Source organism: Lissotriton helveticus, chromosome 8 (assembly GCF_964261635.1).
Source record: "Lissotriton helveticus chromosome 8, aLisHel1.1, whole genome shotgun sequence".
NCBI classification, from domain to species: Eukaryota; Metazoa; Chordata; class Amphibia; order Caudata; family Salamandridae; genus Lissotriton; species Lissotriton helveticus.
In genome coordinates, this window is record NC_136069.1 from 1,137,753,243 (window position 1) to 1,137,776,332 (window position 23,090).

Consider the following 23,090-nt stretch of genomic DNA (forward strand, 5'->3'; position numbering starts at 1 on the left):
ATGTTAATTTCTAGACCGTTTTCCCCACAAAAACCCACAAAGCCGTCAAGTACTCGCTGGATTCCCATCGTAGACTTTGATAACAATAGAGTGTCATCGGCGAACATAATCGCCGGCACTCTAGTTCCAGCTAACTTGGGGGCATCAGAATCGACCACCCCATTCAGGTGGGCGATAACCCCGTTGACATAGAGGCAAAACAGGGTTGGTGCAAGCACACAACCCTGCCTTACCCCCCTGTCAACGGAGAACCTATTCGATAGAGCACCCTCCTTGCCGCACCTTACCTGTGCATAGTTAGCGGTGAGGAGATGAATAATCATCTCCAACAAGCCCTTAGGTACCCCCAGTTTGGCCAACACCTCCCAGAGTTTTCTGCGAGGGACCAGGTCGAAGGCCGCCCTCAGGTCCGCAAATACAGTATAGAGACTGCCACCCCCCAACTGTACCATTTTCCAATGGATGAGGGCAAGCCGGAAAACCTGATCTATCGTTGAGACCTTCTCCCTGAAGCCTGCTTGGAAAGGACTCAGTATGTCGTATTCCATCGTCCATTCCAACAGACGATCCAACAATAGCCTGGTGAATAGCTTTTGCGAGACGTCTATCAGGCTTATTAGCCTGTAATTGACCGGGAGCAGAGGAGAACCCTTTTTGAAAATAGGGACTATCTCTGCCCCCAGCCAAGTGGGAGGGATGGCCATGCCATTCAGGATTGCATTGAACAGCACCCTAAGATATGGGGCCCAGATTTTGACTTCTTGCTTGTATAGGTCGCCTGGTAGCCTATCGAGGCCTGGCGCCTTTTCAGGCGCCAGCCCCGAGATGGCCTTGATAACTTCCTCCACAGTGAATCCATCCATGGGAGCTACACTTTCAGTAACTTGGTCCATTGTGAGCTCCAGTGGAGTCACCGGATAATCCGGGTTATGTGATCTATACAAGTTTTTGAAATGATCCTCCCAAGCAGTGGGTGCTATATTTGCTTCGACTGCAACTAGAGGTTCAGCTGATCCGTGCTTAACAATTTGCCAGAATTTTCGGCTGTCTCGGATTTCGAGGGCAGCAGTCATTTCTGACCAATTTTCCTCATCCCACTCTATTTTAGCAGTGCGTAAGATGGCCTTATAAGCTAGGCGTTTTTCCCTGATCTTCGCTGGACTATCCCTTGTTTTAAGGGATTCTAATAGGGCTGCCTTTGCTCTCCTACAAGAAGCATTGAACCACGAGGCTCTTTTCTTCCTGGGTTTCTTCATCCTGGCCACCGGGTTCAATACTTCTGCCAGGTTAGAGCATAACTCAGAATGGATAACCCCAAGCCCAGAGAGCTCAGCCGGGGTAGTTTGGGTGGTACTGGATACCTCGGCTTCTTCTAAAGCTAAGTGCGGGGTGAGAGCCTCAACCTTTTCTAACGCAAGGACCACTGCTGTATACACCCTTTGGATGTTAATTGGGTTCTCTAAAAGTTTCAACCATTTGATTCTACGTCTATTACTGTTTAGGACCAGGGGAGCTGGGAGTGGTGGGTTTTCTTCTTCCATACCAATGGACAGTCCCTGGACCACAAGTCTCAGTGAGAGAGCATTGTGGTCGCTATCGTTCCTGGCGACTATCCTGAAGTCCTCCACTTTATCCCAATCCTTTGCCGAAACCATAATGTAATCTATTTGTGACTCGTAGCCTGGTCTGTTGAAGGTATATTTTGGTGGAATATCTCCTTCAGTTCGACCATTACAAGCCCTAAGCGAGTGGCATAGCGTTAGAGAGGTTATTTGGGTGGCGATAGGTGACCAAGCTTTTACAGGTGGGGCCACCAAAGTGGGGATCTCCCAGAGATCGTCCTCTTCACTTGTGACACCCACTAAATGATCTGGAAGAGGCTCATATTGGGTGTTGAAGTCTCCCCCCACTATAAGTGTGGAGCATAGGCTGGCGGAGTCGAGGAAAGATGCTAGGTCCTCGATTGTTCTCGAGGTGCCTGCTATCCCTACTGGTCTTGAATACACGTTGATCAATGCTATACTTTCACCATGGGCCCATTCCAAAACAACGCACTGAAAGTCCGCTGAGTTGGTTTCATGGAGCAATGCCCTGCATCCAAGGTGAGACGCCACCCAGATCAGAAGACCCCCAGATGGTCGTCCCTTCCCTCCCCAGTTTGCCAGAATTTCAAAGGAAGCATATCCTGTATGGCACTGTTTTCCCCTGGCCCATGTTTCTTGGAACAGGCATATGTCGTAGCCTTCTACTAATTCCTCCCACTCAGGGGAGTGTATTTTATTGGCCAGCCCTGCAATGTTCCAAGAAAGTATGGAAAGTGAGCGTGGGGTCACCGTCTTATCAGTATCGCAGGTTGCCAGAGTAAGCCTGCTTACCCTGGGCTGACCTTGGGAATAAGAAATCGTGCCTTCCTTTGCCGTAGAGGTTGATCCTAACATCACCTCGGCAAAGGGATTATCCTTAGTGCTTTTGTCTAATTTAACTTTGTCTATATTAGTATTTCCGGCATTGTATGGCTTAGTAATTGAAGTTGTTAAAGTATTTGTAATGCCTGCAGGGTGGTCAGGGATGAAACCACCTTTGTGCCTATTCTCATCTGAAGTTTTATTACAATCTCCAGATTGGGGATATCGGGAAGAGGAAGCAGGTCGGCCCGGGCGGTAGATAGAGCAACTAGCTGTATCTACTACTGGCAGTGTGTTACTAGACCTGCAAGGGAGTCAGTCTACTTCCTCGAGGCACCCAAATCTATTGTAGACAGGGACTCCTCCCCACCCTCCATGTGCACTTTGCCAGTTATTATTATAGAGCCCACCCTTTCTCTCCGGGATCCAGCTCCAATTCCCTCCTATGTTACAGTGTGGACGTGGGGGGTAAAAATAGGTTAACGGTCTGCATGCAATAGGCGAATTTGGGCTATTGCTATTCCAGGAGTGAATGTAGTTTGCAGTGTTGGGATCCCCAAATGAAACAATTACACAATCGCCGTTAATAGACTTATGCGTGGTCCCTATCCAGGGTACCCGACGCACCATGAGGATATTGCTTCTCAGGTGGTTGGGTATTGGCCTGTTGACGTTGAGCCAGTGCATCACTTTGTTTTTTAAGGACCCATAGTCTTCCTGCTGATGGTGTAACAATTCTGGCACCCCTGTTAACACAGCTACGTAGGGCCTTACATCAGGGGGAAGTTCGACATAACCCCTATAGTGATTTGTGTTAGACTTTACTCTCTGTGTTGTGAGATGGGTGTTATTATACCTAGTAACCCTCTCATTAATCGCCGCTGTTGGCGCCGGAGCGTGAGGAATCACCTGCTGATTTACATCCACCGCCACCCTTTTATCAGTAATGCCTGTAACACCCTTTTGCCGGGGTTTTGGGATGGGTTTAGGTTTCAAGACTTCTGGCAGGGTGACAACGGGGAGTGATGTGGTGATAGTTGGTGATGGTGGTGGGATGTTAGTAATGGGCAGTCGAGAAGTTAATTTGTTATCTGGTATGCTAAGGGTGGCTACATTTAAAATACTTTTTTCAATCTCAAGCAACTGCATTTCTATTCTTATTAATCTAGCCTCAAGGGGATTTAAAAGTTTTTTTAATGTTCCCCACACGATTGACAAGAATTCCGCGTCCTTCCCTTTTATAGTGCAAAGTGGGACCCCACCATTATCGCTTTCTACTGATTTATCTGGGTCGCATTTACCCACCATTTTTACAGGCCTGGATTCTATTTCTAGATTAAGGGGGCACATATTTCTCATTAAAGGGGGTTCAGGGGATGTCTGGGGAGGTGCCTGCGTGGGTAATTGGGCCATAGCTACCTTAGTCTTTTTTCTCGTATAGGCAGAGGTGTGGTTACGTTTTCTTTTGTAATTTGGCACCTTTTGTGGTATATGAAAAAGCTCCCCAGTCATTCCCATGGGATTGATGTTTAATACCTTCTCCGGGGGGGCACCCTCGCGTATTGGATCAGACTCAAACTCCCCGCCTATTGGGCAATTTGGGCTGGCAGGGGTTTCTTGTACGGACTCCACCTTGGGTGTACATGGCATAGTTGCTAATGGCTGGTGGATATCGGCCTGTATCACAATCACTGTGGGAGTTGGGCCAGTTGAACGGTCCGGTGTTTTAGCAAAAGCAATATGCCCTAGGGAGGATTTTTTGGCCATGATAAGTTCCTGGGATAGCCTTCTTGCTGCTTCTAGTTCATTTGAAACCCTGCGCTGCATTTTATTAATTTCTGTATCGATAGCAATGTTGGTCCTGGTGATAAAATCGTCTAGTGTTCCATTTTTCAACTTGCCTTTCGCTGCCCTACTCCTATACTCACGAGTTGACATAGTGCTTGCTCTAGGGTTGGGCTCAAATCCAATGGAGTTAAAGAACACAGTTGGGGCCAAAGAGTATAGTCCAGTCCAGTCTCTGCCGGTCTCGAACGGCCTCAAACGGCCCGCTCTTTGCCCGGTCTTCGCACGCGTCCCGCGAACGCGTCCCGCAGCACGTTGATATTACTGGTCTGGTGGGCGTGTCAACCTGGGGGCGGTGGGCGGGGTGGAGTGGGAAAAGTCCCAGGCGCGGCTCCAGGAACGCCGCTTGCACTCCTGGGACTCGCAGTCCCACCCCATAGCAGCGCCGGTGAAAATTACCCCCAACAGGCAGAGTCAGTTCAGGGAGAAAGATTTTTCAAATGCAAAGGTGAGCCTCCTGTGCACGACTTCGAGCGGCTCCCGCGGAGCGGGGGCCGCGAGTCGTGGTTATAAACACCTGGGGGCGGTGGGCGGGGTGGAGTGGGAAGAGTCCCAGGCGCGGCTCCAGGAACGCCGCTTGCACTCCTGGGACTCGCAGTCCCACCCCGTAGCAGCGCCGGTGAAAATTACCCCCAACAGGCAGAGTCAGTTCAGGGAAAAAGATTTTTCAAATGCAAAGGTGAGCCTCCTGTGCACGACTTCGAGCGGCACCCACTCCAATCAGTGCAACAGTAGGGAAAGTGTTGGATAGAGGACTGGTAAAAATTACTGTTCCCACTCCAGTCAGTGCAACAGTAGGGACATTTTTAAATTGCGGAGGGAATTACTACTCCTAGTCAAATATTTGTAACAGTAGGGAAAGTTTTGGACAGCGGAATTGTAAAAATCACTATTCCCACTCCAAGGAGTGTAACAGTAGGGAAAGTGTTGGATAGCTGAGGGGTAAAAATTACTGTTCCCACTCCAGTCTGCTGACCTGGTTCTCTGGCTCTAGAGCAGATCTGCTGACCTGGTTCTCTGGCTCTAGAGCAGCTCTGCTGACCTGGTTCTCTGGCTCTAAAGCAGCTCTGCTGACCTGGTTCTCTCCCTCTAAAGGGCTCTGCTGACCTGGTTCTCTGGTTCTAAAGCAGTTCTGCTGACCTGGTTCTCTGCCTCTAGAGTAGCTCTGCTGACCTGGATCTATGCCTCTCAGCAGCTCTGCTGACGTTGTTCTCTACCTCTAGAGCAGGTCTGCTGACCTGGTTCTCTGGCTCTATAGCAGTTCTGCTGAGCTGGTTCTCTCCCTCTAAAGCAGCTCTGCTGACCTGGTTTCTCTGGCTCTACAGCAGCTCTCCTGACCTGGTTATCGGCCTCTAGAGCAGCTCTGCTGACCTGGACCTCTGGCTCTAGAGCAGCTCTGCTTACCTGGGTCTCTGGTTCTAGAGCAGCTGTGCTGACCTGCTTCTTAGGCTCTAGAGCAGCTCTGCTGACCTGGTTCTCTGGCTCTACAACGGCTCTGCTGACCTGGCTTCTCTGGCTCTAAAGCAGCTCTGCTGACCTGGTTCTCTGAGCTCACGATGTACGGACCCGACTTCGCGAAAAGATATTTAAAAATATTATACGTTTATTATAAGTACAAATATATTATTTTTATGATTATCCTAGATAATCTCTTGCCCTAATATGTATATTAAAGACACATACATATAATTTTGGCACATACATTTTTTTTTGCAGGAGTCGCGCACCCAGCGTGCCCCAGCACGTATATGGTGTCACGCTGGACATACCACCGCGCAAGCGTCTCGTACCGTAATGCGCATGTATCGCAAATGCACGGGAGCAGGAGTCGCGGACTGGTCGCATACCAATCACACACATCACGTAATATTAAATGTATATGATGTAACTGAAAAACACGCAGCCGTCGCACACCATACGTGGATCCTTAATGACTTTTTTGAAATGGTGGCTAGAATCCGTGCACCCACCGTGATGTATACGCTTTGAGTGCGTGACCCTGAAAAGAATTTGGAAAAAAAAATGTTAAAATGAAAATAATATAAATATATTAAAATAAAAAATGAAAACAGAAAAAAATCATCAACATTTCAGTTTGAATTAAAAAAACTTTTTTTTTGCAATTTTCAGAAAAATATATAATGTTATTTAATAAATAAAATACTTGTAAATAAACAGTTAAAAAACTGTAGAAAATCAGTACAAAAAATAGATATAACTACTATCGCACTTAAAAATTAGCATTTAAAAAACCTTTCAAATTCACTGAAAAAAACCAGGTTTTAGAGACGTTATAGTTATAAATTGGCATTTAAAAAACCTTAGAAATTCACAGAAAAACCATAGCGTTCAGGGGTGTTATAGTTAGCTGGCCATTTCACTCGTAGAAAACCCATAGAAATTCCTCTGTTATAGTTAGTTCTGCTAACTATAACTTGCGCACCCGCAATGCACTGCTGATGATGTCACATATTGCATTATTCATGACATCACTGTCAGTGACATCACTGATGACATCACTGGATGACATCATCCAGTGAATGTGGTTTAGTTTGACATTTAGATATGTATTATATATATATATCAATCTGTATTGACGATTGAGTGGATATGTACCTGTCTGGATGGAGGATGTAGTAGCTGTCTGACTGTTTAAGTGAGTAATTAAAAGTGTATCACTTAATACATGGATTAGTAACTAAACTATGTGAATGTGTGCATCCCTGTATCTGTTGTTGTATAACATGCTGCATCAGTTGGTCACTAACTACATGAGTGTGCATATTAGTTATTGATTAGTTGGGTGAGTATTTGTATGGGACACTGAGGGGCATATTACCTAGCAATAGCGATATTTATCGCTGAGCAGGGGTAGCGGGAATAATTTTCTCGCCGCGCTACGACAATTTGTATCGCTGAGATACCTTGCTATCCACAAGGTTTATCTCAGAAACGATAAAAATCATTCGAAATGCGTGAATATCGCTGGAAATACAGCGATATTCACACATTATCATGACAATGCTCTTAGCCATGTTATCCACCTCCCATTGGATAACATGGCTAAGAACTGCTCTGGGCAGGTGTTAGCTTTTGGAGATATTCGCGCTTAACGCGAATATTTCCAAAACTACGCCTTTGTAGGTAATAGGAGATAGCGATGTTAGCGACTGTTTTCAGTCGCTAACATCTTGGCACGCCCACTTTGCATGTCATTAGCGATAATTATCGCTGACATGCAAAGTGGCCCCCTAAATGCCCGCTATCGCCTATTAGCTGTCGCTAACTGGTGTTAGCGACAGCTTGGTAATAGGGCGATCAAATTATCGCCGCTCTAGCGGAAAAAAGTCCTGCTAAAGCAGCGATAAGGGCCCTTGGTAATATGCCCCTGAGTTTGTGTGTGGTTGGATGGGGTGTGTGTAACTCTATGCATAGATGTGTGAATGGTTGATTGACTAGGTGTATAGGTTTAAGAGTGCATGTGGAAACAGTTGTTTGGGTGACTGAGTGTCTTTATTTGTGTTTTGGCTTGCCTGCCAAGATACAGCGCCAGGATCTGCACTAGGAGCAGGAGTCAGCCTACCAGAACCAGCATCCAAACTTACATTCACACATTTATCCCTTATCCACGCTTGAAATATCTGGGTATTGGGAATCTATCCTCGAAAAAGCTCAAAAGGGACTAAACCTGTGGTTGAGTGAGGTGAGAGGCGGTAAATCCTTAAACGCTCAGCGACCTCAGACTTCCAATCCTTGTTACGGGTTTTGGACAATTGCATGGATTCTTTTAAAACGTAGTTAAACCTCTCCACCATCCTGTTATTTTCGGGATGATAGAGAGAGCACCACTTGTGCCTGATTCCCCTTTCTGCTTAGTAGTCTTTCATCTCCCTCAAAACTAATTGGACCCCGTTGTCAGTTAGAAGGCAGTCCGGGAGTACCTCTCGGGAGAAGACTTCATCAAGAAACTTGGTGACGTCTTTAGTCTCAATGCTGGGAGTAATCTTGATCTCCGGCCACCTGGAAAACATGTCTATTAACACCAGGACATAGGAATGGCCGGAGATGCTAGTAATGGGACCAAGAAGATCCAAAGCTACTTCCCGCCAGCAACCAACCGGGGTCCCACGCACAACCATGGGTTGTACTCTAGTGTTATAGACCTTGTCAGAGGCAATATACTCTGGGCAATCACTTATCATACGCTCAACCATGAGATCAATTCTGGGCCACCAGAAATACCTTGGTGAGCTTGTTGCACAATTATTTTGCCTAAATGGAAGGGGTGGAACAAGCCTGGTACCTCTCCAAAGCAAGCCAGCGGAGACAGATTACCCATGACACACATTCCAATACTTTTGCATGTTCTCATTCAGGGTCTTTACCCCCCAACCTTCAATCACCAACTTGCACACTTCCAAAATCGTAGGGTCACTCTCCATGAAAGTCTTCCACTCTCTTTCACTCAAGACACAAGCCATGACCTCACACACCATATAATTGTCATCCTCCCAGGAATCTCCAGGGACTTCAATGGTTTGATTGGGTTTGTTCAAGACAAGGTGGGAGAGGCAATCTGAAACCTTACCCGGTGCCCCAGGTATGTGGTGTACAATTAAATCATAGTCTTGGAGTGTCACAATCTACCTTGCTATCCTTGAGGATACAGCATCAAGACTCTTTTTAGTGAATAGGTATTTCAAGGGTTTGTGGTCAGAGTGCACAGCCATAGAACTTCCCCAGAGAAATTTCTTTAGTTTCCTAATTGCCCAAAAGATGCAAAGAGTCTCTTTCTCTATGACAGAGTATTGCATTTTGGATCCCACCAGAGCTCATGACAAGAATATGCTAGTGATCTTGTGCCCATCCTTCACCTGTTTAAGAACAGCACAGAGACCTTTTAAGCTGGCATCGGTGATGAGAATGGAATGTGCAGAAGTGTCAAAACTCTGGAGAAAGGGCACCTTACATAAAGCTGCTTTTATAACATCAAATTCTGTTTAGCACTGTTGTGACTAGAAAATCTCACACCTTTTTTAGGGAGAGCCCTTAGGGTGAAAGTATGGGAAGCAAATTGCAGGACAAATGTATTGTAATATTCAGCCATGCCGAGAAAGGTGACTAACTCGTCCCTGGACTGAGGCACTGGAAGGTTCTCTATGGTCTTTAGTAAGTGGTTGTTAGGCTGACACCCTCCATGGACAACTTATGCCCCAAATAGTCAATCTCGGTGAGGTTAAATTTACATTTGTTTTCACATAAAGTCAAGCCAAGCATTTTGAATAGTTCTAGGACTGCCTTGAGTCTCTCATCAAGTGACTTCTGTGAAGAACCATGTATCAGTACATCGTCCTGGTAAATCTTAACTCGTGGTAACCGATGCAGGGCGTCTTCCATAGCTCTCTGGAAGACAGAGGCTGCAGAATTCAGTCCGAAAGGAAGCCTAGTTAACTTATATCTACCAAACGGTGTAATAAACCCTGTGAGGTCCATGGAGTCAGGGTCAATCTTCATCTGATGATTTGCGGCTTTGAGGTCTAATGTGGAGAAGACTTCAGCCCCACCTAATTGTGTAAGCATCCCTGCAATATTGGTAAGAGGGTACTTGTCGGCTGTAACCGCACGATTGAGCGCACGCATGTCCACACATAGCCTCACCTCACCTGAGGCTTTGCAAGCGAGCACCTTGGTTTCGACAATGATTCCTTCTTTTAGCAACTTCTGTAGTTCTTTCTGCATGGACTCCTTCAGGGTTAACGGTACACTAGGCACTTTGTATTAGACAGGGACAGCATCTGGCTTCAGGATAATTTTATGTGTATAGTCAGACAAACACCCCAACTTTTCACTGAAGACTTGCACAAACTCAGTGCAAGTTCATCCACTTGATCAACCTTGGCAGCCTCGGGTGAACCAGCAGAATTGGGATGTGATGATAGTAAATCCTCCTTCAAGACTGCACATGGATCCCCACCAGTAACTAGCATAATGCTGAGATCAGCTTGTTGAATCCAACTTATTATACTGTCACCCTTTGAGGAGTTGTAGATATTCCCCAGCAGTTAGTTTCTGCTTGTACTCCTTGTCGCCCTCAAAGTAGCCGAACAACATGATGGGTTGGCCACCATATGCAAGAGGCTTAATGTCAGGCTTGAACACTTTCACTTTGCCCAAAATAGATGAGTTATGAAAACACTTAGGAACGAAAGTAATTTTGGCTTCGGAGTCAAAGAGTATCTTGACTGGATGATTGTTTATTAGAACACTGTCAATTGGATTTTTGCACTTGTTCTGACAGATTTGAATCGAGACTTCACCACAATGTAGATCGTCAGGATCAGAGTCCGATTCATCTCGAACCCAAACTTCCTTCACTCACTTGTTTTTTTTTAAATTTCAACACTCTGCAGGCTTTTGCTATGTGACCAACATTCCAACAGTTAAGACAATTTGAATTTAGAGCCACACAGCACCAGCAGGAACTGACCAGTGGGAGTTCTGATTACACTCAAACACGATGAAGGCTCTAGAATGTACAAACCTATTCTGAATGTGGTACACCGAAGATGATGACACACAGGTCATTACATCGTGTCTTTAGGGACAAAGTATTAAATTGACAAACTAAACAAAATAATGTATTTGAAAAAAGGGGGTGAACATACTTTTGTTGGGGTAAACATAGTTTTTTAAGGTCAAACCAAACAGTGAGCATATTCTTATTCAAGAGGGGAAAGGTTGTCAAAAATACACAACAATGATAACATTGCAATCGCAAGGCACTGCATTTTTGGGGGGCATATAAATGCAGTCCACAAGTCCAACAGTGTTTTGTCCTCATAAAAAATGTTCCACATATAAACCCATACATACCAAAGTGTACATACCCACCAACATTAACAACATCAAAAAAATAAATGTGAAGAGTTACCTAGGCCCAAGGATATTCAAAACTGTGTGACTTTGTGACAAGAATAAGGAAAAGGACAGCTCATGCTTAATCAACAGATGACCACGAGAAGAAGTCTCTATGTCCAATTGACCCTCGAAAGATATTAAACTAAGTGAATCCACAAATAAGAAAAGAGAAAAGACCAGATAATCCAAACTGTGCTCTGAAAGAATCCATGCGAGACCAGTGCACTAAATTCAAAGAAAATAAATTAGGAATACTGGCAGAAGCACCTAGAGAAATTTAGAAATGTTAAAATCACCACTAGTTTATCAGAGTGCAAACGAAAATCTATTGTGTTAAAGTGCAAGCGATAAATACACATTGCTATAATTGCAACATAGTCCCAGAGTTTCTTAACTTAGTTTCTCTGTTATTCCTCAATTGAATACATAATGGAATGGTTCCAAATTGAGGTCTGTAGGGACAAGTAAATCATTGAATACTTAAACAATAGAATCTGGTGGTCTAAGCTAAAAGTCAAGGTACAATCACTGATTTAGTAGCCCCCAATCTGTGTATGCCACTAATCAACCCCTCACTCATTTTGTCAGTCCAATACATAGGAAAGTGACTGTTATGAACCAAGTTGGATTTCCATCAACTGCCCTTTCGTGGCCAGTGTCATCATCTGGATCTCCTTCTTTCCTACAACAGCACCTCTCAGTAAAAAAGGGAGAATTTGTTGATCGGATATCATACTAGTCACTGACAACTCTTAGAAAGAATCACATGAGACCCAGTGACCTGCTTTGTCCATAGTTTGTAAAGTGTAAACCTGGAATCTACAATAGGACAGATTATGGAAAGTGTTAGTGCAGTGCAGTAAATGTGAAGGTTTAAAAAGGATATGGAAGAAACAACCTATTTTATTTTAATATCACTTCCAAACCTATTAAAAAAGTGCAGGAGCGGCTTGTACCAAATACGTCGCTGATCTAATTGGTCTACTAGTTTCAGCCAACATGGGTCAATAGCCCAGGCTTTCTTCAGGACCCAATCTTTTCAAGCTACTGCATTCATGACACGAAATTTTTGTGCAAAATATAATTATCTAATTAATACCTCCATACAGGAAGGGTGATCTTCACACCTGTAAAGAATGGTGACATAAACAAAAGAGTTTTGCAGCAAGTAAATCATTGACCATCAGATACAGCGCCACTATTTGAGGTGCTCATTTATGATAGCAGTTAAACCATGAACCAAATACTTACAGCGTATGTTACCCAATGTATTAAGTGCTCTGGAATCAATTCGACATTCTTTCTAATTCCATTTCTCTTCTTGAGATTGCAGCTAAAATACAAATGAAAATCCACCTTATACAGGGATGTAGATAAAGTACAGAAAAGAACCTATGTGTTATTCTTAAACCCTTGAGAGCACGCAGGTGCGTGATTTACAGTCTCTCATCTGATGGATGTTTTTAAGTTGACAGCGACGCCAGTGGGGTTCACAATAATAAAAGAATTCAACTTTTGCGAATATTTGGCCTTACAATAAGAAAAGAAATCAGTATTTGAAGTTAGGTTGTTTAGCCAATTAATAGTCAGTCCGCCCAATGTATATGCATGTCAGGAAAACTAAAAAGATGCAGGATTACAGCTGGTAAACTGAAATTTCAGAATGGGTTCAGTCTCAGTAGAATCAGATATGAAATAATGACAGCCACAGCAATACAAAAACTGAGAAATAAAATAAGTGTCCCTTAAAGAAACTCCGATTCTCTCTCCTAAACATGAATAATTTCTAAAGTCATCTAATCAAGGCTCGAAGTTTAGAATAAGAATGATTCATAGAATAGGGTCTCAAGGAAATTCGGAAGTGCGTCCAGGTGTCTGCATAGTTAATCTCCAGTAGAAGTCTTCTAGAATTGTAATAAGTGTATAGGATCAAGCTTCACACCTGCAAGAATAAAGGAAGCAGAGAAGTCCGTACCCCTCAAAGTCTAAGGGAATCTGCTCTAGCTTCTGACAGTGTGAACACTAATTAAAACCAACAGCAATCATATCTCTCCCCCCCACCAGGAACCAATCATTTCACTTCTCATGGTATGCATCTGCAAAATCACTTGAATTTTCCATCTTACAGAACTTGCACAGTTACTGCAACCATGAGCATTCCCGGTTTTTGATACACATTGAATCGGAGGCTTCATCTGCTCATTAGTTTGTCACGTTTCTTGCCAAGGTTTCTCTTCTCAGGCTTAACTATAAGTAAAATAAAACACACAATACTCAATTTCTCTAGCAAATGAAACCTTGAGATTGCACCAGCAAAAGAAAGAACACACTGACCAAACAAAAATAATTTCAGAATTAAGGCCTTTAGTCAGGCTAACTTTAATTTAACATCTAGAAGTGAACTCCAAATACATGGTTATACTTGTGAACATGTAACTCAAGAACAAATGCAAAACTGAGTAAAAGCATAAATTATTTTACTTTCAAATAGGACTTTCAAAATATATCAAATGTGACTTAATGTGTAAATGCAAACGTGAATACAACATACATGTCTTCATGCTCAACCAAACATTAGCTCATGAAAATTTAAACCCAAGAGTAGAAAGAAGCACCCTTTATCTTAATGAATGGGTACACAAATGATTGTCTTGCAACAACCTTTCCTTAAAAATTACTCATCAATATTTAAACTAACTCCAGCGTTCAATATACATTATTTTTAAATGTATATTATTACTAAGAATGTATCATTTAAAGAATATAAGTCAGTATGACGATTGCCAAATTTCTCGAAACCAGAATTGCGACAGCACTCACTTCTGTTTGCCCTTTAAAACTGCTATATGAACTAACTTTCTGTTGAACTGAACCAACTCGAATCCGTTCAAATATGGAGTTCCAGCAGAATTATTTAAACTAGACTCCGAAAATTAAAAAGATATATATTCCGGCTTGATAACCAACACAATGTTATCTCTGGCATGTTTGTTCACTGCGTGCACCCCAAACGGCATTTATTTAACCTTGATTTCTGTAATCATGAGAGCGCGTGATCCTTAGTGTTAAAAAAAACTAGTATGCTGACTTCGCCCTAAAGTATCAAACAGCGGTCACCATTTTCTCCCACAAGATCAAGCTCAAATTATTAAATGCAAATTATTTGAAAAGGTGAAGGGAATGATCAAACAATGTAAACAATTATATGGCTTTGGTGGCATGATTTTTTGCTTGTTCACATAAATATTGCTCAATCTCAAGCACTGATTACATACTTAATACAATGGTAAACTAAAGTGCTAACTACAACCAGGGTATCCCTCTACATGCACCATTATTTCTCCTGATCATGTTACAAATCCTAGATCTGAATGCCTTCTCATGAAGAGAGTGCATTAAACTAAATTTTTCTTGAATTTATAGTGCTTTCTTGTGAATAGTAAGTACTCCCTAAATTCTCAATTAGTACCTTATGTTCAATGCATCTGCCTATATTGATGGAGCAAGTACCACAACTATCAGCAATTTCCCATGCAAAACTAAAGTAGAAACACCTAACTGTAAGCTCAACTGCATTCCAAGTCATATCTATGTAATGGAGTTTATTTTGAAAACAGTCAACCCAACCAAATGTCAGACTTTCTTGGAAGTCTTCAATAGTGACCTTCTTTCCTCGTTTACACCTCTGAATTCTTCTAATTCTCCAGGAAATCACTTATAACCACATGTGCTCAACCTGTTCAAAATGAGGTCAACCATAGGAGATATTGCAATAAGTAGAGAAATTCCTCTTCCCTATTGAAATCCAATTCAAATGCCTTCAGCTTATAAATCCAGAAACTCTCTCTCTCTCACAGTCTTTGTGGGCAATCACCTCCCCTTCTATGTCATTTGACAGTTTCAAAAGCTAAAAAACATATTTCATCAAGTTTTTTTCCACATTTGGAGTCCTTAAGATGTTTGACCTTAAATGTTCTTGCCGTCTTTTAATATAAATTCCTTTTGTTCTGTTTGTTTAGGTAAAACATTGTCCCAGAAGAAGACACTCTACTGTAGTAAAAAGCATGTCGGTCAGCATATTTTTAAAAATAAGAATAAAAGATTTGAATGAAAATCTCCTCGTTCACAATCACTTCATCTTCAGACCTCACACCAAGTCTGCTTTGAATGAAATATTTTGCAGTGGCAAAGGGTAAGGACCCACCCACTTTTGAGGTCTTGTTTGTTTAAATGCAAGAGCCTCAGTGTTCCCCTTCCAGTTAGCAGTTGTCGTGGGTACCTGATCAGGGTGCAGGTGAATGGATCAGAAACGATTTAACATAACAGAACACCACCACCTCAATTAGTCACCACTCCACACACAGCAATATTAAACTCTAAGAAGAAGCAATGCTAGATCATTGAATGGGCACCTGGAACAAACAATACAGCCACAGAAACAACTGTGGCAGAAGCTAAAATAACACTGAAGGAATATGTCTGTATAATAAGTCAAGAGAGGAAGGAAAATAGAGGGATTCCACTAACAAACCATTCACATGCTCCAAAAGGTTAGTCTGGAACCCACAAATTATTGTTTTAGGATCCTCTTACCAGATAATGGCTTCATTAAATGAGATATCTTGGTATGAAAAGAGAGGGGTTCTTTACATGTATTTGGAGTGGGATTGAAGACTATATTTTCCAGCAATGACTAAAACATAACAAAATATTTTAGATTACTGTTGCTAGATATATTTCTACTGTAAAAATGTACTTACATTATAAACCTGTGACATTTGATTGGAATTGGCTATCAAAATCCAATATTCGGCATGTAGATAATCTTTCCTGAAGTGACCAGTTTTGAAGTTACTTTCCTATTATATATTACCTTTATATCAGTTTAGAATTTGGGATATATTCTGCCCAGGCTCAGGTGAGAGGCATACACATTTCTGTCTTGAATTTAATTACACCTGATGCATGCCCTTTTGGCCCCTAGAGAATCTGCCTGAAGCAGCTAATTCCTGACTACCCATCAGCTTTCGGAAAGAGTAGTCTCGAGCCTATCTTGGATTTTGCTCCAGCCCTCTTCTTCAGAACTGCTACTCCAAGTTTTCTGTTATAGTGTTCCCAGAAGGATTTGAGCACATCTTCTGAGAAGAGGGTTGATGAGTGAAAAGAGTCACAACCCTGCTGAAGATTCCTGTCCTACCTGGAAGGAACTTGTCTTGAACACTGAATATTGAGGGGACTAAGAGTCTAAACTCAGATGGAGCTACTGAGAGAGAATGTTAAATGAAGTTGAGGTCAGTAAAACTAGCCGCTCAGATTTCAACAATCGTTCTGGCTGTGAATTTCACAGTCACCACAGTTGAAAAAGGTAAGAATTTACACAGCAATTGTTTGATTCCATAAGCTTCAATCTGCTTGCATTGGACATGGATCACAGCTCAACAATACACCCCTAAGTGATTCAACCTACTTTGAACATCACTTCATTGAAGACTCAATGCATATGAGCCATTTAGGTTAGTAAAATGACTAAGAGATATTGCTTCTTTGCTCTTTTCACATTGCTCCATTTTCCTTGGTTTGTGATTTGTCTTGTTTTTTAAGAGTTTATCATTGTTGTTAATCTTCTTTTTGGCCTTTAAGTTCTTTATTTTTTAACTGCATTGTGGTTTGGCCAGTTATTGCACACATAAATCACTACAATCTACGATTGTTTGAGAGAAATCCAGTGAACTCTGAAGGATCAGTGTATTGGGTCTTATAAGAGCCCAGTCTGCGCTCACATTAAGACATCTCCTTTCAATTGTTGAACACTCTGACTCCCTGTGGCCCTGTTCGAAGATGCAGTATCTCTGAGGAGGGAACACTATTCTAAATAATCCTGCATCTATTGAGGTAATGCCAATAAATATATACATTAATTATCTACCCTCCTGATCTTTGTTTAATGTTTCATGAAGTCTTATGTTATTTTGTATGCTAGTATTTAAACATTTCAATTTTTTAACTTCCTTTCATTAAGATTAAACAAGTTCTAGTAATATATTCACTGTTTGAAAAATTATGACATATGCGTGGGTGTGAGTGAGACAGAGGTTGAAAGAGAGACAGACAGAGAGAGACAAACAGAGGGAGAGATAGCGAGAGAAGGAGAAAGTGAGAGACAGTGAGGAAGAGACCGTGGGTGATCGAGAGAGAAAAAGAATGAAGGAAAAAAGAAGACAAGACCGGAGATCAAAGAGGAAGTCTGACTGCTTAAAATATTAGGAAAAATAAACACTTGTTTTGACAGTGAGTATAACCTGCAACAAATAATATAATATACTATGTAAAAAAGTTTGGTCAATCGGAAATATTCTAATATTTTACAAGTTGTTAAACAACTTCTAAGAAAATTTTTCCAGCAGCCACTTCAGTTGCTTGTAGCTAATTGGTCCTGCATCTACTTAAATAGCTCAATGTAATTCCAAAGTAGCCAACACGTATCAGTATCCAAACGCTGTCCCTTTAATTATATGAGAGTCAATAGCATGAGACCATAGGCAAAATCATTACTTTGCACACGCCCATGCCGCAAGAAAGAAAAACGCCCATCATTAAATCCTGCACAACAATTTCAGTCATACTTCTAGGGAACATATTGTTCTTGTGCAATAGAGGGTTTTCTCACATATACAACACTGAGCTTGAAAATGCTGGCCAATGAAGTACTGTATGTGGTGCAAAGAGGTAGCCGGGTATTGTTTTTGTCTCCTTTAGAGAACGAAAAATGTTCGATTTATCCTGACGTTCTTCGACTTATCAGAGACTTGTGTCGCAGCAACCATGGAGCTCACATTCATCGTCTTTTGGACTATTGTGTTAGTAAAAGATGTAAAAGGGATTGCATTTCCTCTATCAGGTAAGTGTTCTATTCTTATTTTGCATCTTGGTGAAAAGGTTTTATTCAGAAGACCATTTTTTAGGCGAAGGTGTCTGTCTCTTGTTGTGAAGAAAAAGATAAGGGCCCACTTCCTCTTCTCGGTCAATGTAAAATTCACAAGAAACATTAGTACCTGGAAAAATGTCTTCTTCTCATGAGCCCCGCTCATCGTGGGCTCCAGTAAGCCCATCAACAAATTACATGATAGAGTTTCTATCACTTACTCTTCAATAGGTAGTGTACTGTCAACACACAATGCACTGCTTTACCCCCAAAGGACAGCCTGGCAGAAAGGACTGGATTGATAGGGATCCTTGGGCACTTCAGAGAGCTGCTTCAAAGTCACCCCCTACAGTAAAGGCACTTTTTTGTATAAGTATTGTGTCTCTGACCACTCAAAATCAGACACTTCTAGATCTTGAACTGAACCTCATCAGAGGGACTGCTGTGCTGCTTAAAGGACTAAATTGGAACAGTGAATATATATTCACTAAAAAAAAACAAGATTACAGGGATGTTATAGTTAGGCTCGGATTACACATATCCAAACCAAAGAAATACAGTTCATGAAAAACTGCATTCACAATAATGTCCCCCTGAGGCAACAACATGAGAATAAGTCTGTCTTCCTTCGCTCTAACTCCAGGAAGTTTCCCGTGGGCATTGAGCGGTTTACACGCACACACCACCCGAGGTTAATTGTTGAGTTGGTCACAGTATAAAGACTGTCTCACCCACTCTTCAAATTGTGGATGTGTTAAGAAGGACACCGACAGAATTCTGAAATATGGAAGACCACTAGACAATGGTGGCACGACGATCCATTAGATCCCAAACTTTTAAATCCTAGCACTGCCTTTTCTAAAATAACCTTTTTATCTTTCCGACACAAGGAAAATCTTCCTACATTACCCATGGGACACTTAAGGACTCTGTGTTAAGGTATCGTATTAAGCTACTCGCAAGCACAATAAGCAATTCAAATTTTAATAGACATTAGGATAATTATTTACACAAAAATATCTTTATTGCATTTTCTGGCTGAAAAATCCTTTCCCCTTATAAAGAATGTGTTTATCACAGCATTACGGTAGGCAATACAACTACTGTCTCTAAATAGAGAAGTAAACTTAATATATCAAGTTTAAATAATGCTTTTGTGACACATTACAGAACAATTACTGTGTATTACACAGTTCACTAGATCTCTCGGACCTGCATTTAAAAAAAAAAATAAAAGGGTTGAGAGGAACCTCAGAATACAATGTCACCGGTTTACGATAGCGGCTTCAGGTTTTCATGTTGCTTTTTTTCCCATGTCTAAGAAACCATTCTCTCAACCAGAGATGAGTTTTTTTTACTTTACAAAGGATGGACCCACATTTCTTTGATCAAAGGCATCAAATTTCCTCTTCTTTTTTCGAAGTCATTAAACCACCCCTTCTTACGAAAATACCTTTATAACAAGTTGTAGAGAGAACTACATTTTCCACATCAACATGTCCCTAGCGAGAAGGAGGACGTCATCACTGTAATATGCAAGAAGTGGACATACACAATATAAGATTCTCTAGCAAGAATAAGGACAACATACACAATATAAGATTCTCTTGCAAGAATAAGGATGACATCACTACAATATCCAAGAAGTGGACATACACAAAATAAGATTTTAGCTACTAACTTGATCTGAATGAATCTTTTTCTAACAAAGAAAAAAGGTTATTCAGACAGAATATTGAGTTGGAAATGTCGATTTACACAAATATCGAGTTGGAAATATCGTGACACAGAAATATCGACGGGGTACAAAAGGGGGTGGTGATGGACGGAGCATCTGGACCAATCAAACACTCACACCCAGTCAACAGATATGAGTCTGATTCATCACCGTTCTTTAGCCCACTCTGCCACCCCAGTTCAGAGATAGCCATATGCAAATCAGTCTCACCCTGTGCCTCATGGGAACAGTCCAGCCCGAACTGCCAAGCCATGCCTTCCCAGGACCGGAATCAAGCTTCCTAGGACCGGTTTCTGGCATTCCAGCCGTCTTCAGCCAGGCTTGCTTGAATCCAGTGGCAAAGTGAGAAAGGGACACACGTCTGAGCATACCCTGCCAACTTCTGGCGAACAAAGCGGTACAAAAGGGGGTGGTGATGGACAGAGCATCTGAACCAATCAAACACTCACACCCAGTCAACAGATGTGGGTTTGATCCATCACCGTTCTGTAGCCCACTCTGCCACCCCAGTTCAGACATGGCCATATGCAAATCAGTCTGACCCTGTGCCTCATGGGAGCAGTCCAGCCCGAACTGCCAAGCCATGCCTTCCCTGGATGGGAATAAAGCTTCCTAGGACCAGTTTCTGGCATTCCAGCCGTCTTCAGCCAGGCTTGCTTGAATCCAGTGGCAAAGTGAGCAAGGGAGTCACGTCTGAGCATACCCAGCCAACTTATGGCGAACAAATCGGTACAAAAGGGGGTGGTGATGGATGGAGCATCTGAACCAATCAAACACTCACACCCAGTTAACAGATCTGGGATTGATCCATCACCGTTCTTTAACCCACTCTGCCACCCCAGTTCAGATATGGCCATATGCAAATCAGTCTGACCGTGTGCCTCATGGGAACAGTCCAACCCGAACTGCCAAGCCATGCCATCCCTGGACTGGAATCAAGCTTCCTAGGACCGGTTTCTTGCATTCCAGCCGTTTTCAGCCAGGCTTGCTTGAATCCAGTGGCAAAGTGAGCAAGGGACTCACGTCTGAGCATACCCTGCCAACTTATGGCGAACAAATCGGTACAAAAGGGGGTGGTGATGGGCGGAGCATCTGAACCAATCAAACACTCACACCCAGTCAGCAGATCTGGGTTTGATCCATCACCGTTCTTTAGCCCACTCTGCCACCCCAGTTAAGACATGGCCATATGCAAATCAGTCTGACCCTGTGCCTCATGGGAACAGTCCAGGCAGAACTGCCAAGCCATGCCTTCCCTGGACCAGAATCAAGCTTCCTAGGACTGGTTTCTGGCATTCCAGCCATCTTCAGCATTGCTTGCTTGAATCCAGTGGCAAAGTGAGCAAGGGACTCACGTCTGAGCATACCCTGCCAACTTATGGCAAACAAAGCGGTACAAAAGGGGTTGGTGATGGACGGAGCATCTGAACCAATCAAACACTCCCACCCAGTCAACAGATCTGGGTTTGATCCATCACCGTTCTTTAACCCACTCTGCCACCCCAGTTCAGACATGGCCATATGCAAATCAGTTTCACCCTGTGCCTCATGGGAACAGTCCAGCCCGAACTGCCAAGCCATACCTTCCCTGGACCGGAATCAAGCTTCCTAGGACCGGTTTCTGGCATTCCAGCTGTCTTCAGCCAGGCTTGCTTGAATCCAGTGGCAAAGTGAGCAAGGGACTCACGTCTGAGCATACCCTGCCAACTTATGGCGAGCAAAGCGGTGCAAAAGGGGGTGGTGATGGACGGAGCATCTGAACCAATCAAACACTCACACCCAGTCAACAGATCTGGGTTTGATCCATCACCGTTCTTTAACCCACTCTGCCACCCAGTTCAGAAATGGCCATTTGCAAATCTGTTTTACCCTGTGCCTCATGTGAACAGTCCAGCCCGAACTGCCAAGCCATACCTTCCCTGGACCGGAATCAAGCTTCCTAGGACCGGTTTCTGGCATTCCAGCTGTCTTCAGCCAGGCTTGCTTGAATCCAGTGGCAAAGTGAGCAAAGGACTCACGTCTGAGCATACCCTGCCAACTTATGGCGAACAAAGCGGTACAAAAGGGGGTGGTGATGGACGGAGCATCTGAACCAATCAAACACTCACACCCAGTCAACAGATCTGGGTTTGATCCATCACCGTTCTTTAGCCCACTCTGCCACCCCAAGACATGGCCATATGCAAATCAGTCTGACCCTGTGCCTCATGGGAACAGTCCAGCCCGAACTGCCAAGCCATGCCTTCCCTGGACGGGAATCAAGCCTACTAGGACCGGTTTCTGGCTTTCCAGCTGTCTTCAGCCAGGCTTGCTTGAATCCAGTGGCAAACTGAGCAAGGGACTCACATCTGAGCATACCCTGCCAACTTATGGCGAACAAAGCGGTACAAAAGGGGGTGGTGATGGACGGAGCATCTGAACCATTCAAACACTCACACCCAGTCAACAGATCTGGGTTTGATCCATCACCGTTCTTTAGCCCACTCTGCCACCCCAGTTCAGACATGGCCATATGCAAATCAGTCTGACCCTGTGCCTCATGGGAACAGTCCAGCCGGAACTGCCAAGCCATGCCTTCCCTGGACCGGAATCAAGCTTCCTAGGACCGGTTTCTGGCATTCCAGCCGTCTTCAGCCAGGCTTGCTTGAATCCAGTGTCAAAGTGAGCAAGGGACTCACGTCTGAGCATACCCTGCCAACTTATGGCAAACAAAGCGGTACAAAAGGGGGTGGTGATGGACGGAGCATCTGATCCAATCAAACACTCACACCCAGTCATAAGCATGTGCTGAAAATTCATTTGGCTCGCGGAATTTGCGGATTTTCCACGATTTCGCGATCCGCGAATCTCGCGAAATCGCGGTAAACTCCGCGAATCAGCAGGGACGAATTTTCAGCCAAGTACTTACAGGGTTACAGCAGCAGGTGCAAAAGTTGAAGCTAATTTTTTGTAACCTTTTACAAAAGAGTTACAAATAAATTAACTTCAATTTGGGCACCTGCTGCTGTAAGCCTGTAAGTGCTTCCTGGCGCCTCGTTGCCTACTTGCAACTATTCTCTGACCCTGCTCTGACCCTTGAAGCAGGGTCAGAGAATAGTTACAAGTAGGCAATGAGGCGCCTTTCACGAAAATTAAACCTCAACAGGAAGCACTGACAGATATAAAAACAAGCATTTGCAATGCAATAGGTCTCTCATTAGGAAAGTTTGAGCTATTGGTCTTGTAAATGCCAATTTTTTTTATTTATGTGTTGGTTTTGAAA

The 23,090-nt window shown here is 43.1% G+C and overlaps 1 protein-coding gene across 1 annotated transcript in view; it reads left to right on the forward strand.

Annotated features, from left to right (window-relative positions):
• IL18RAP (interleukin 18 receptor accessory protein) overlaps positions 1-23,090 on the forward strand; it is a 245,707-nt gene that overhangs the window by 54,759 nt on the left and 167,858 nt on the right. Inside the window, exon 2 of the mRNA XM_078656139.1 lies at positions 17,925-18,066. The gene's annotated coding sequence lies outside the window, so the exon portion shown is untranslated. The remainder of the gene's footprint in view (positions 1-17,924; positions 18,067-23,090) is intronic.